Source organism: Symphalangus syndactylus, chromosome X, assembly GCF_028878055.3.
Source record: "Symphalangus syndactylus isolate Jambi chromosome X, NHGRI_mSymSyn1-v2.1_pri, whole genome shotgun sequence".
Classification (NCBI taxonomy): Eukaryota; Metazoa; Chordata; class Mammalia; order Primates; family Hylobatidae; genus Symphalangus; species Symphalangus syndactylus.
This window is the reverse complement of record NC_072447.2, coordinates 57,720,511-57,733,510: the sequence shown is the minus strand read 5'-3', so window position 1 is coordinate 57,733,510 and position 13,000 is coordinate 57,720,511. Positions and strand designations below refer to the sequence as shown.

Here is a 13,000-nt window from a genome sequence, read left to right as displayed (position 1 = left end):
TTATTAAAACAGGGATGGCTGAGCCCCACGACCAGAGTGTTTGAGTCCATAGGTCTGAGCTGCGGCCTGAGAATTAGCATTTCTAACAAGCTCCCAGATGCTGCTGGTCTGAGGACCACATTGAGAACCACCATTTTGGTGGGCAGACCCACAATTGTGGGCCTTCTTCAAGGGGGGTAGGAAATCTGCATGCTTTGTATTCATTTATTCACTGATTGATTCAACAGACTGGGCACATAGCCACTCCATACCCACATAATGGGTCAGATATGATTGGTTTACAATGAATGTGCCAAGGTTTCTTAAAACAATTATTTTGGCTTACTCAAGATGAAATACCTTTATCCATTCTTGTTTACGCTATAGTAATTTTCTTTTCCTTTTTTTTTTTTTGCCTTTTTAAGAGACTTTTATTTGAGTGGTTCTTACAAAGATTGTTGCAATATGAAAGTCATTTATTTGATAGAAATATCAAGCTGTCTTGTCAAACACACTGAAGTAACCCAAAAATATACTTCAGAGCTTACAGAGCTTAAAAAGAGCAAAGATTATATGCAACCAGACAAAACCTATTTCTGCATTTCCTATTTCTTTCTCAGACTGCTTTGCTTACCAGACTCTCACTAAACATCTTCAGGAAATGCAGGGATCATTTCGTTTGGAATTTTAAGACACACCAGAACACATAGTATTCACAAAGAAACTTTTACAGATAAATTAATTGAAAAGATAGCATCAAGAAATATTATAATTTTGAAATCCCCCTTTCTTGCCAATTGATCAGAATACAAGATGAGATGCTAACCAAACAGCCCTTTAGCTGTCTTGTATTCCCATACACTAAATGTGTATTTCAGAAACCTGCTCAACCATTAGCCAAATATCAACATTAGTGAAATGTGAAATGTAACTGCTGTGTAAAAAGTTAGGCTTCTGAAACATTAAAAACATTACATCCTTGGTCTGCCTTTTTACAGAAAGCACATTTGTTCTCCTAGAGCTATTCCTATAGTTCATTAATTTTTTTGCATGAACATTTTAAAAGGCAGAACAAGAGAACAGTTTTGTATACAGTGAGATTTGCCCTTTAGGGAGAATGAGCACACTGCATTCCAGTTAACATTTTTATTTTTTCAAGGTAACGGGAATTGTATACAAATGACAGTAGATCCTTGCCTCTTTATTTTTATCTAAATAAAAGATAACTCAAGATGAATTCTCAAGAAAGAAGAAAAGCTATATACATAAGGGACTATATCTTCCTTCATCGTCTACTTGGAACCAGTAGTTGTGTTGCTGTCACAGAATCGGAAAACAGGTTGTGGTAAGTTGGAAGAGGTACATATGCTGCTGTTATCATTTTACCAGCAAACCACCTGCCATGCAATGCATTGACAGCAGCCATAGCTGCAGCAATTGATGGGCACTTCACATACATATTGCCCTGAGCTGAATTTTTGTCAACATAAATATGAATAACTCCTCCATGTTTATTACATTCTTCAATCACATCGCCCTTAATCTCTGTATCCCATCCAACTTCTTCTGTTTGAGGGTTAAACATGTTAGAGAGTTGGAAACACTGTGTTGCAAGTGGCTGAACAGAAGCAGCTGCAGCTAAAGCTGAAGCTTCAGTCTGCTGGGAAAGTCTTGTTTGCAAATCCATAACAAAAGAAAATTCTGCCACAGCACCAAATGCCAAAGAGCCACGCATTTGTAGAGCTTGCTGTGCTGCTGGTGGAATCTGCAAACCTGTATCCTCTGCAAGTCTTGCCACTAACTGAAGACGACCAGTTGTTCTCAAATCAATTCTAGTCCTTTCCAGTTCATCACTGTCCAAAAATGAACTAGTACTCGAAGCATCAGCACGGTTCAGTAACATGACCAACTTTCATTGGCCTCCCTGCTAGTTCAAATCCATTAAATTGTTCCAAAGCCTTTTTGGCACATTCTGAATCAGAAAATGTAATAAATCCATATCCCTTGGATCGACCAGTTTCACTGTCTATCATCAGCTGGATACTTTTAATCCTTCCGAAAGGCTCAAAGATCCCACGAAGTGTATCTTCAGTTATGTTAAAATTGTAATGAGTCCACATAAAGCCTCTTAGGTCCAGCACTTCCCTTTTGTACATTGTTTGCCATGGCTGCAGCTCGGTTTTTTTCTTTCTGCCTGTGATGCCTGTACTGTGATTGGCGCTCCTAAAACTCGTTGGCCAGTTAATCCTATTGCTAGAGGCACTGAACTAACACCGACGAACTCCACGTAAGCAATTCCTTTGGAACGTCTTGAATTTCTATCAGAAATCTTCCTCACGTCTCGAGCCTTTCCTACTGTAGAGAAAAACTCTTCCAAATCCTTTGGTCGAATTCCTGCCGCCAGCTGCATACAGAAGACTGTCCTTCCATCTCTTTCCTCAGGAGTTAGATTATCAATAGGTTCCCTCACAGGGTTCTTGTCTTTTCTGAGTGGACTTTTGCTTCGGGAACGTCCTATGCTTAATTTGATACTATGAGGCAATCCAGTCTTTCCCCAGATGGCACTGTTAAATTTTGGTCCGGAGTAAGGACTTCTGTAGCGGCCTCTAAATCTTCGATCTCGACTTCCTGAGCGGCTCAGTCGCCTCTCTGCTTCGACTTCGCTTCCTTTCACGGCTTTTGCTCTTTTTCCTTTCTCGATCTGTACTTCGCTTCCGTTCCTTACTTTTGTTTCTCTTTCGTTCACGACTACGACTTCTGCTCTTGCTTTTTTTCCTCTTTTTGCTACGTTCTTCACGGCCATTGGCCCTGCTCAACTTGTTCTCATCCTTCTTGTAAGGAGCCTCAAGCATTGCTTCAATATTAATATCGTCTGCCATTTTCTCTAAACGCCTCTGCCGGCTTTCGGACGCCTGTGGTGCTAGTGTTTGGGAAGAGACTGCGGCTGCTGCCACCGCCGCTGCCGCCGCTGCTGTTGCTACTGTTAAGCCCCTACGCCCAGGCCGCGGGACCGCCCAGCCCGAATATCGGGCTGCGAGGACGGCTAGGCCCCAGCGAATCTCAAAAAAAAACAATGGAATTAGAGAAGCCCACGCGGGGCCAGGCGCGGTGGCTGGTGGCTCACGCCTGTAATCTCAGCACTTTGGGAGGCCGAGGCAGGCGGATCATGAGGTCAGGAGTTCGAGACCAGCCTGGTCAATATGGTGAAACCCCCGTCTCTACTAAAAAATGAAAAAGTTAGCCAGGGGTGGTGGCTGGCGCCTGTTATCCCAGCTACTCGGGCGGTTGAGGCAGGAGAATTGCTGGAACCCAGGAGGCAGAAGTTGCAGTGAGCCGAGATAGCGCCATTGCACTCCAGCCTGGGTCACAGAGCGAGACTCCGTCTCAAAAAAAAAAAAAAAAAAAAAAAGAAAAAGAAAAGAGAAACCCACGCGGGAAGAGCAGGACGGCAGCTTCGGCAGCTCAGGATCCACCCCTGCGACGGCGTTGTTAAGCTCCCTGGAATGGCGGCTGCTGCTTCACGCTATAGTAATTTTCTTAGCACATTCTTTCTTCAGAGAAAGTGCAGAGGTAAACGTCAGCTAGATTAAATTAAATTTAACATCAGCTAAATTAAATCATCATGCATTAATGTACTCCCAATCAATCAAACCTTACTGCATTTAATGCAACAGTTTTGTATGTTTGAATTTAATTCTCTGGTGTGAGAGCGCTTTGCTAGTGCTGAATTCTACTAGTTAAATAATTTTCTCACAAATTCTTATTTATACTCTTAGACGGTCGGCATTAAAATGCAGCCAAGGGTCAGTTATTCAAGGGATTACCTTCAAACTAAGAAAAGGCAATGTAGGACTCTCTACTATAATAAAAGTATACTTTTAGCCGGGCGCGGTGGCTCAAGCCTGTAATCCCAGCACTTTGGGAGGCCGAGGCGGGCGGATCACAAGGTCAGGAGATCGAGACCACCCTGGCCAAGATGGTGAAACTCTGTGTCTACTAAAAATACAAAAGAATTAGCCGGGCGTGATGGCGGGCGCCTGTAGTCCCAGCTACTCGGGAGGCTGAGGCAGGAGAACGGCATGAACCCGGGAGGCGGAGCTTGCAGTGAGCCGAGATTGCGCCACTGCACTCCAGCCTGGGCGACAGGGCAAGACTCCGTTTCAAAAAAAAAAAAAAAAAAAAAAAAGTATACTTCTGTCAACACAGAGAGATCACACCGATTCTCATTAAACATTTACTGCACAGGATAACATAAAATTATAAGGATGAAAAGAGTCTTCCTTCTCAGATCTGTACCTTTCCAATCATTTTGACACTCTGGACAGGAGATCTCATATCCACCTACTTTTTTCATGTGTTCAGTTCATAAACACAAGCTTGTAGGACAATTGGTTGCCACTCTCTCAGTGAAAAAAATCTCACATTTGATACTGATGCTTTGAGAAGCTTTCAGCAATCGAGGTTCATGTAAAATGTGAATGTGACGAGGCAGCAGGAAGTAGTAAAAGGAGCATGGGATATGGAGTCAAAAAGGTTTGAACTGTACCTCTGCAACTTTCTTTCCTGACCTTCTCTGACTTTTCACTTCATCATCTTTAAGAGTAGAAAAAAGAAAAATAGCAATCATAAGGGGTTCCTGTGAAGTTTGGAAAAAAATTTAAGCAAAAACTACAGCAAATTATGAAAATTCTATTACAAATTATATAGGATATATAAATTTTGTTGCATGTGTTAGACGTTGTCAATGAACATGTTGCTTCTATTATTTTTGATTGATGGTTTTGGACTGTACCTAGCCATATACTGTATTCAGATAGGTCTTCTTGGTTTTATTTTCAGTGATTACTGTTTGACCATGAAACAAGGTAGATCTCATGTGACCTATACCCAGAAAGAACTCCTTGGCCCTAACCTCATTAGAACTATGCTTTATGGGATATGTCATCCCAGGTTATATCCAAATGCACCTCAGAGAAGACAACAGGTTACATCTGTTGGCACAACTCACACTAAACGGAAAATTGATGTTATCTATTGATTGGGACCTCCATTCATATGTTTTGGTCTGCTAGGGCTGCCATAAAGCATAACAGACTAGGTGGCTTAAACAACAGAAATCTATTTTTCCACAGTTCTGGAGGCTGGAAGCTGAGATCAAATTATTGACAGGGTTGTTTTCTCCTAAGGTCTCTGTCCTTGGCTTGAAGATGGCTACTTTCTCCTTGTGTTCCCATAGGGTCATTCTTCTGTATATAACTATGTCTAAATTTTCTCTTATAACAGTTCTATTGGATTAAGCACCACCCTAATGACCTTATTTTAACTTAATTACCCTTTTCAAGAACCTATCTCCAAATACAGTCACTTTTTGAGGGACTAGGAGTTAGGATGTCAACATATGAATTTTAGGGGGGACATAATTCAGCCCATGATACTATATATCCACCTATTACTTCCTATTTATTTTATGGGATAGAGATAAAAATATTCTTATGTGAGTCCTTTTTATACTTAAAGATAGTGTTTTCCAGGCCAAGGTGGGCAGATCACGAGGTCAGGAGATCAAGACCATCCTGGCTAACACAGTGAAACCCCATCTCTACTAAAAATACAGAAAATTAGCCAGGCGTGGTGGTGGGCACCTGTAGTCCCAGCTACTCAGGAGGCTGAGGCAGGAGAATGGCATGGACCCGGGAGGCGGAGCTTGCAGTGAGCCGAGATCGTGCCACTGCACTCCAGCCTGGGTGACAGAGCGAGACTCCGTCTCAAAAAAAAAAAAAAATAAAATAGTGTTTTCCATGTATTCTACAAGTGGTTTTGACCACCAGAGGGCTCCTGTATTTATGCAATGAAACACAATTATAATACAATGTCACTTTCAAGATTAAGTGTAAAGTTAATTATGAAAGTTAAATACTTGATATCTGTGTATCTTCAGTGGATCAATCCTTAAGCATCCCAATGCCTAACCTGATGATGATAATGATGATGATGATGGCTGCATTTATTGAGTAGCAACTGTGAGCCACCCCTGTACCAGGTGCTTTACATATATAATCTAATTTAATATTCTGAACTTTCCTGTTACATTCAATGTTTTGTATTATTTCAGTATTATAAATAAAGTATCTATGACTTGGAGAGGTTAAACAACAACACACAGCTAGCAAGAGGCTAAGTGGAAATTTGAATCACTAGCATCATCATTAGCACTAGTTTCATCATATAGCCTTTAGAAGACAGTTCCTAATTAGCTTCAAGGGGTTCGTGACCCTCCTGAAATATTACACAAAATATGCAAGTATGTGTACAGTGCAGAGATGAAACATCCAAATTTGTTGTTTTGTTAAGAAGCTCAGCTCCACTCTGAAGTCTAGGAAATGTAGATAGCATGGCAGTCAAGGTTGCTCTAATCTACCCCCCATCCTTTTTGTTTTCATTGCTTGATTCATAGTCCCTACAATCCCTCCTCTAAAAGTTTCTCTAATGGATAGATGACTTCTATTACCCCTTTAGTTTTATCAGTTGTTTTGTCCTGAATGTATCTGGCTGAGTTTTCCCTCCATATTATCTAAGACTCCTAGCTGCAAATAACAGAAACACAATTTGTGCCTGGGAAACACAGGAGGGGAGCTGGCCCCAGGAACACCCTAGAACCAAGGACTTCAACTCCAGCAGGACCATGACTTATCTTCCACTATAGACGAGCTTTTTCCATCTGATGGTAGCTTGGTGTAAATGTTTTAGGCTTATGTCCTCACAGTCTTGGGGCCAGAGAAGGAAAGAGAGCTCTTCCCTGTCAGCTCTATTTAGAAAAGTCCAGGGAAATGACTGATTAGCCTGGCTAGGAGCTCACGCCCATCCCTTGAGTAACCACTTTTCACAGGAAAGTGGCACTATGGAAGTCCAGGCCTCAGTTACATGCTCTCATCTCTGATCAGGTGGGTGGGATAGCATTAAGGGCAGCTCCCTGAAATCACATGGATGAAGTTAGGGAGGAGCGGCCTCCCAAGGAAGAAACATGCTATTACCAGAAAAAGAGGGAAGAGGTGATGGGCCCACAAACACATCGAAGATCCACCATAGCAATGACTTTAACCACCAGAGGCAATCCTTTCTTCTTCCTGCCTCAGAAAAGAGCACAGCAGAGCTGGTGGTTTGCAAGAACCTGAACCTATAATTAAGTTCCAAGTTGACCTTGGCTCCTACATTCTCAGAATTTTTTATTTTTTTTATATAGAATTTTTTATATTGTTATACCTGGCAAAATTGAGCACTATTATGCATTTTAGCATTTTGTTTATTTTGGTACTCCAAAGTGCAGTTTTTAATGATATAGAACACTTTTTGTTCTATGATCTCTGTAAACATACAAACATCTATTATATATTGAGGCAAGTGACTGGAATGGACGGACTTATCTTGTTGTCGGTGCATTCTTGAGTCCCTGAAGGTTGCATGTACACATGCCCATTGAGACCCACTTCTCCAACTGAAGTGATTGTGGGGACTTTGCAACAAATCCCTGGACATAAACATTCTTTGGGAAAGAAGTTAGAGGAAAGAGGGGAGACCCCAGTGTGGGGTTCTGCTTTTCTTTGTCTTCCAGATCTAAAGTTCTCTCTATGCCTTCTCCTCTTTCCACATCTAGTTGACAATCTCAGATCTTAGCATCTCCTCTGAGAAGCCTCCCTGGGCCCTCTGGGCCTGTATTAGATCCTCTCCACTATACTTCTGGGGGCAGTGGAGATACTAGAGAAAGGGGTTGGAGAGGAGCTGCTAGAGCCTTAAGTTTTAGCTTTGATTCTTGCCCCTTGCTTTCCCATATGCTTTTGGTCAAGACAGCCTTCACTTCAGTTTCTATAAAGATAGAATTAGGTAAACAATAAGGCAACTCTTCTCCAATGTTTACTGTAAGTATACATGAAACAATATTTGTGATTTCATAGGGTGCTAGGCTGTGTGCATGAGGATCTCAACAAATGCTAACAGGAAATACATGCAGTGGTACAATAACACAGAAGAATAACCACTTATTGAAAAGTTATATGTCAGCATTGTACTAAGTACTTTATATGCATTATCTCAGTTGAACTTCACAGCAACCCTAAATGATACACATTATTATTTTCATTTTACAGACAAAGTAACTGAATGCTCCACATCATTCAGCTAGTAAGTTGCACAGCCAGGACTTGAACTCAGACCTCACCGATTCTAAAACCTTAGCACGTAGCAAACTGTTAAGATGTCTAAATAAATTCAAGAACAGTACAGCCTCATTATAAAGCTCTTCACTGTCCTCTGCATTTAGTTACGTTTGGAATCTACTCAACTTGGCCTTCTCCTCTGTGTATTTTGTGATCGTTGGAAAATATTTCCCACTTTAACCCAGGATGCTTATTATTTAGGCCTTCTCTTTTCTTTCTCAGTAGAACTAAAACTCAGGTCTATTGTATCATTATTTAGTATCTCATCTTTTCTGCTACAAGTCTTCCAAACACATTCTTGGATGTGTGAGGAAAATAATTAGGTCCAGGCAGACTACAAACTAGCTTGGTTTAAAAAAATTTTTAGAACATTACCTTGGATTAGGAGTTGGGCACATACACGTAATATGCCATATTCAGTGTGATGATGACCTTCTATGGGAAACGGCTGAGTCCACTCTGCCCTGCTACACTTTCTCCTACACCATCCTAGTTGGTCCATGCTCTAGATTTCAGGGCTGAGAGTTAAGTCTCTCCTTTTCCCCAGGGTTCTGAGCTGGTGATCACCCAGCCTTGTCTGCCCCATCCCTGGATCTCCGAAGAAAAAGGGTCAGAAACACTTCACTTTTTAATTTCTTTTTAAAGTGGTTGATGCTACATTTCTAATGGCAACTTTCATCCATTATGAAAGTACTGAACCACTGAGGTAACGTGATTTCAATAGCAGCTATGTATTTCATTCACAAGATGATCTTTGCCCAAGTCAAAAAGCTTGAATAATTCCTCCCCCCCCATCCTATTTTCATGATGTTTAAGTTTTGGCTTCCAAGAACTTCAGACAAAATACACAGACAGGGTGGCATATCGCATGGCAAAATGAGCCACAGGTCATGTATGCCAGAAATCTGAGAAGAAAAAAGTCAAATGAAAACAAGTGTGTTGGGCCAAATAATAAGAAATAAACAGAAGTGAAGTCAAATCACAAACCAAGCCAGAAAAGAAACAGAAACCCCATAAGAAAACACACTTAAGGAAATCAACAAAATGCGTAGCCAAAGGAACATCAGGAAGGTTGTTCCCAGATGGCCATCTCTCCTGGGCAGTCTCCCCTTGGGGATGGAAAGTCTTCGGCAGGCAGCCAGACTAGGTGGTTTGAGCCCAGAGCAGGGCACTACCCATGGAAGGATCTGGGCCTTGTTGACCTTTGGCAGCTTTTAGTAAGCAGAAGTCAAGGGATTCTTTCCTCAAAGCCCAACCCTTCTTAGGCTGGGCTCAGTCCTGAGGCTCCAAAGTGAAGGGCTGGGGAAATGGGGTATGGAGCAGAGAAATAAGGAGCCTCCTCATTTCCCAGAGAAACCAAGATAGCAAGGAGGAAAAAGTTTGTGTAAAGACCATGTACTTTGTAGTTCCACAAAGCTGGGTCTGAGTCCTACTCCTCACTCATTCTGTGACCTGGGCTGATTCCTTTTCCTTCTCTGAATCTCACTTTTCTCATCTGTGAAAGGGGAATGATAATAGCACTTATCTAGCAAGGTAACAGTGGAAAGAAACGAGATAATATATGTAAAATGCTTAGAATTGTGCTCAGAATGGCATGTTAATGATTGGTAGGAGAGCAGGAAAGGGGTACGGGGTTAACTAGGGAGTAGCAGAAGTCCTATAAGGCAGTGAGGGAATAGTGGCTTGCCCAGGAATCTCTGCCCTTGTGAACATTTTAGTCATGGTTTTCTTATTCAGAATTTCTTATGACTGCTACATCTCTCTGACGAGTAAGTCCTTTGGGACCTCTCGGAGAACGAATTTGCCATTCCCAAATACCCTCAGAATTATCTGGAACAAATTCCTCATGCAAAGATCACGTGTGGTGTGAGTTCTCTGTGACGGACCCCAAAGATCCTGGCATCTCTGGAATTTCCTGGGTATCAGGAATTGGATCCAGGGAACCAGCCACCCAGCATGGCTGGCTGCAAAACAAATACCTGCACCAAAGAGAGAATGGAAAACAGCCACCACTCCTGTGGGGTTTCCCTGAGCTTATCTGAACCTTCACGGTCTCTAATGGCTGAATCAACATGCAGCACACGAATATAGGAAAAATAAAGATAAGGTAAAGAAAATAAATATTCACTCTGCCTTAATCTCAGTAAGTTTCCAAAGGGTCTATTTGCATTATCTATCTGTATCAATTGTCTAGTGACAGAGGGGACACAGTTCCCTCAAACTGGGTGACTCCATCATTGGTGGAATATCAGAGGTTTTTTCCATAACATTTTTTCTTCCCTTCCTTTTATAGCAACATGGCTGCTGTCTTAGCCAAGTTTAGTCTATTCTCTGTCAAGTAGGAATATTACTGCAGGGTGTATGAACAGTTTGGAATCCAAGTTTTTAAAGTTCCACATTGCAGATCCACCTTTTTTGTCTTAGAGGTTGTTGGATAATCAAAAATTATTTTATATTGCACACAATATGGGTCACATGGACATTTATCTTCCAACTATAGCATTCCTAGTAGCTCTTCATGGTAAAATTGTTAGGTAAGTGAAATTTTTTGACCCGTTTATACTTTCTTTTTGGTGTTTATTCCCTATCTAAAGCTTACCTCTTCTTAAGAGCCCCCAAACAGACCCCCTACACTTGCACCCCCTAGCTCAGCTAGTCTTTTCCTACCCAACCTCTTTGTACACTCAACAAAAATATGTGGGACCTGAGTTCCATTCCCTCAATTCCAGGACAGTTGGCAAAGTGACAACTAACTAATTTGATCAATGAATCACTGCTAGCATGTGAGTGTCCATAATGGATACGTGTACAATCTCTTTTAGGGAATAGATTTCCATTTTAACAAGAGTTTTCTAAGGTCTTAATGTCTTCAGTTAACCCAAAGGAGTGGAGAGACGTCTGTGTATATATTTGGGGCACTGACTATTGCCTTCACGATGCTGATTGTTTGCAACCATCAAACATCATAATGTGTCTTGAAAAAACATCAGTTAAATCCTTGAATTGGGAAGGTGCATGTGGACAGCATCAATGGCAGCCTGGCTATGCTACATAAATACTCCAGAAGCTCTTGTCTTTTCAGGCTTGAACTATTTTATTTATACTGTTGCTGCTATAAGGGTGGCCTTGAGGATATTAACAGAGTCACCATCAGAATTGAGAAATTCAACCCTGCCTTTGTCATCAGCTAGCTTTGTGGTCCTGGGAGAGTCTCTTAACCTTTCTGGGTCTTGGTTTCCTCCTTTTATACTTGGAAGAGTTGGACTAAATAATCTCTAACATCCTAATAAACTTGAAAGTTCTATAATTTTAAAATCCATCGGTGAAGCCTGCTAGGGTGTTGACTAAGTGTTGAACACTGACGTATTCTCAGTGGGGTTACTTTAGGGCATTTTTATAATATCTCACTGGGGACATTGTTTTTTGTCTGCAGATTGCTATCTTGCCACAGAGGGTTCTTTCGCATTGCTCCAAGTGCTGGGCTGCAAACCCATAAACAGTGTCTTAACAGTTTTATCTATCCAAGAACAATTGGATGGCCAGTGAGTATTTCTTCTACATGTCCTCATTGTACTTATTTTAGCTGTACTTGATTCCAAACTGAAGTTTTGGGTTAGAGTGTTTGTCTCTATACTTATTTTGGTCAGCAGTTTTGTCTCTCCAGTTCAGAAGGTCTTATCGTTGAACAACTGCATGGGAGACACTCGAACTGTTTCAAACTTAGTGCCTCCACTTTACTTCTTTTACCCCTCAGACTCCCAAGATAGTCTCCTGACAATTCCAAACATCATTTTATCTCCCAGCGTGGATCAATGTGACTTAAAATCATCTTTTTCTCTAGATATCCCACTTTTGGATGTATATCCAACATGACTGAAAGCAGAGTCTCTAAGAGATATTTGCACACCCATGTTTGTAGCAGCATTATTCACAATAGCCAAAAGGTGGAAGCAACCCAAGTGCTTTCCAACAAAATGTGGTATATACATGCAATGGAATATTATTCAGCCTTAAAAAGGGAGGAAGTTCTGACATATGCAACAACATGGATGCACCTTGAGGACATTATGCTAAGTGCAATAAGCCAGTCACAATGAGAAAAACGCTGCATGATTCCACTTATATGAGGTATCTAAAGTAGTTAAACTCTTAGAAACAGAAAGTAGAATGGTGGTTGCCGGGGGCTGGAGGGAGGGGAAAATGAGAGTTGTTTAATGAGTACAGAGCTTCAGTTTTGCAAGAAGAGAAAGTTCTGGAGATTGGTTACATAACAATGTGAATATACTTAACACTACTGAACTGTATGCTTAAAATGGTTAGGATGATCAATTGTATGCGTTTTTATCACAATTAAAAGTAAAACAAAATTTAGAAATATAATTAGTTTCTGCCACTACTTCAGGTTCAACAAATCTACCACTGGGGCTCACTAGGTTGCTGTTTAGGCAAGCTCCTAAGAGCTGTGTCTGGTCACCTTGCTCTGTCTGTAGCATGTATGTCTATAATAAGTCTCCTGGGTAATATATTCTGAATGCCAAGTTGAGCTCATAAGTTAGTGTTAAGTCTCAGCTTCAGAAATCTTGTATTTTCACCTGTTTACCTCAAGGGAATGCAATTTTGGGTATAAAGCATACCCCAAGAGTGCTATCGATATTCTCTTGCAACTTTAGGCATTGTCTGAGGAGCTAAGCCGGTAGCACTTCTATTGGAAACATCGACATAGCAATCACCCAAACAGCCCCCAGGAGACTTAAAGGATGGCACGAGTCTCATACTCTGTCTCATTCACTTTTTCACACATATGTGATGCT

General features: G+C 41.2%; 1 pseudogene; it reads right to left on the bottom strand.

Annotated features, from left to right (window-relative positions):
* Positions 1 to 1,159: 1,159 nt before the first annotated feature.
* LOC129475452 (RNA-binding protein 39-like) lies at positions 1,160 to 2,959 on the bottom strand (annotated as a pseudogene).
* Between the last annotated feature and the right edge of the window lie 10,041 nt (positions 2,960 to 13,000).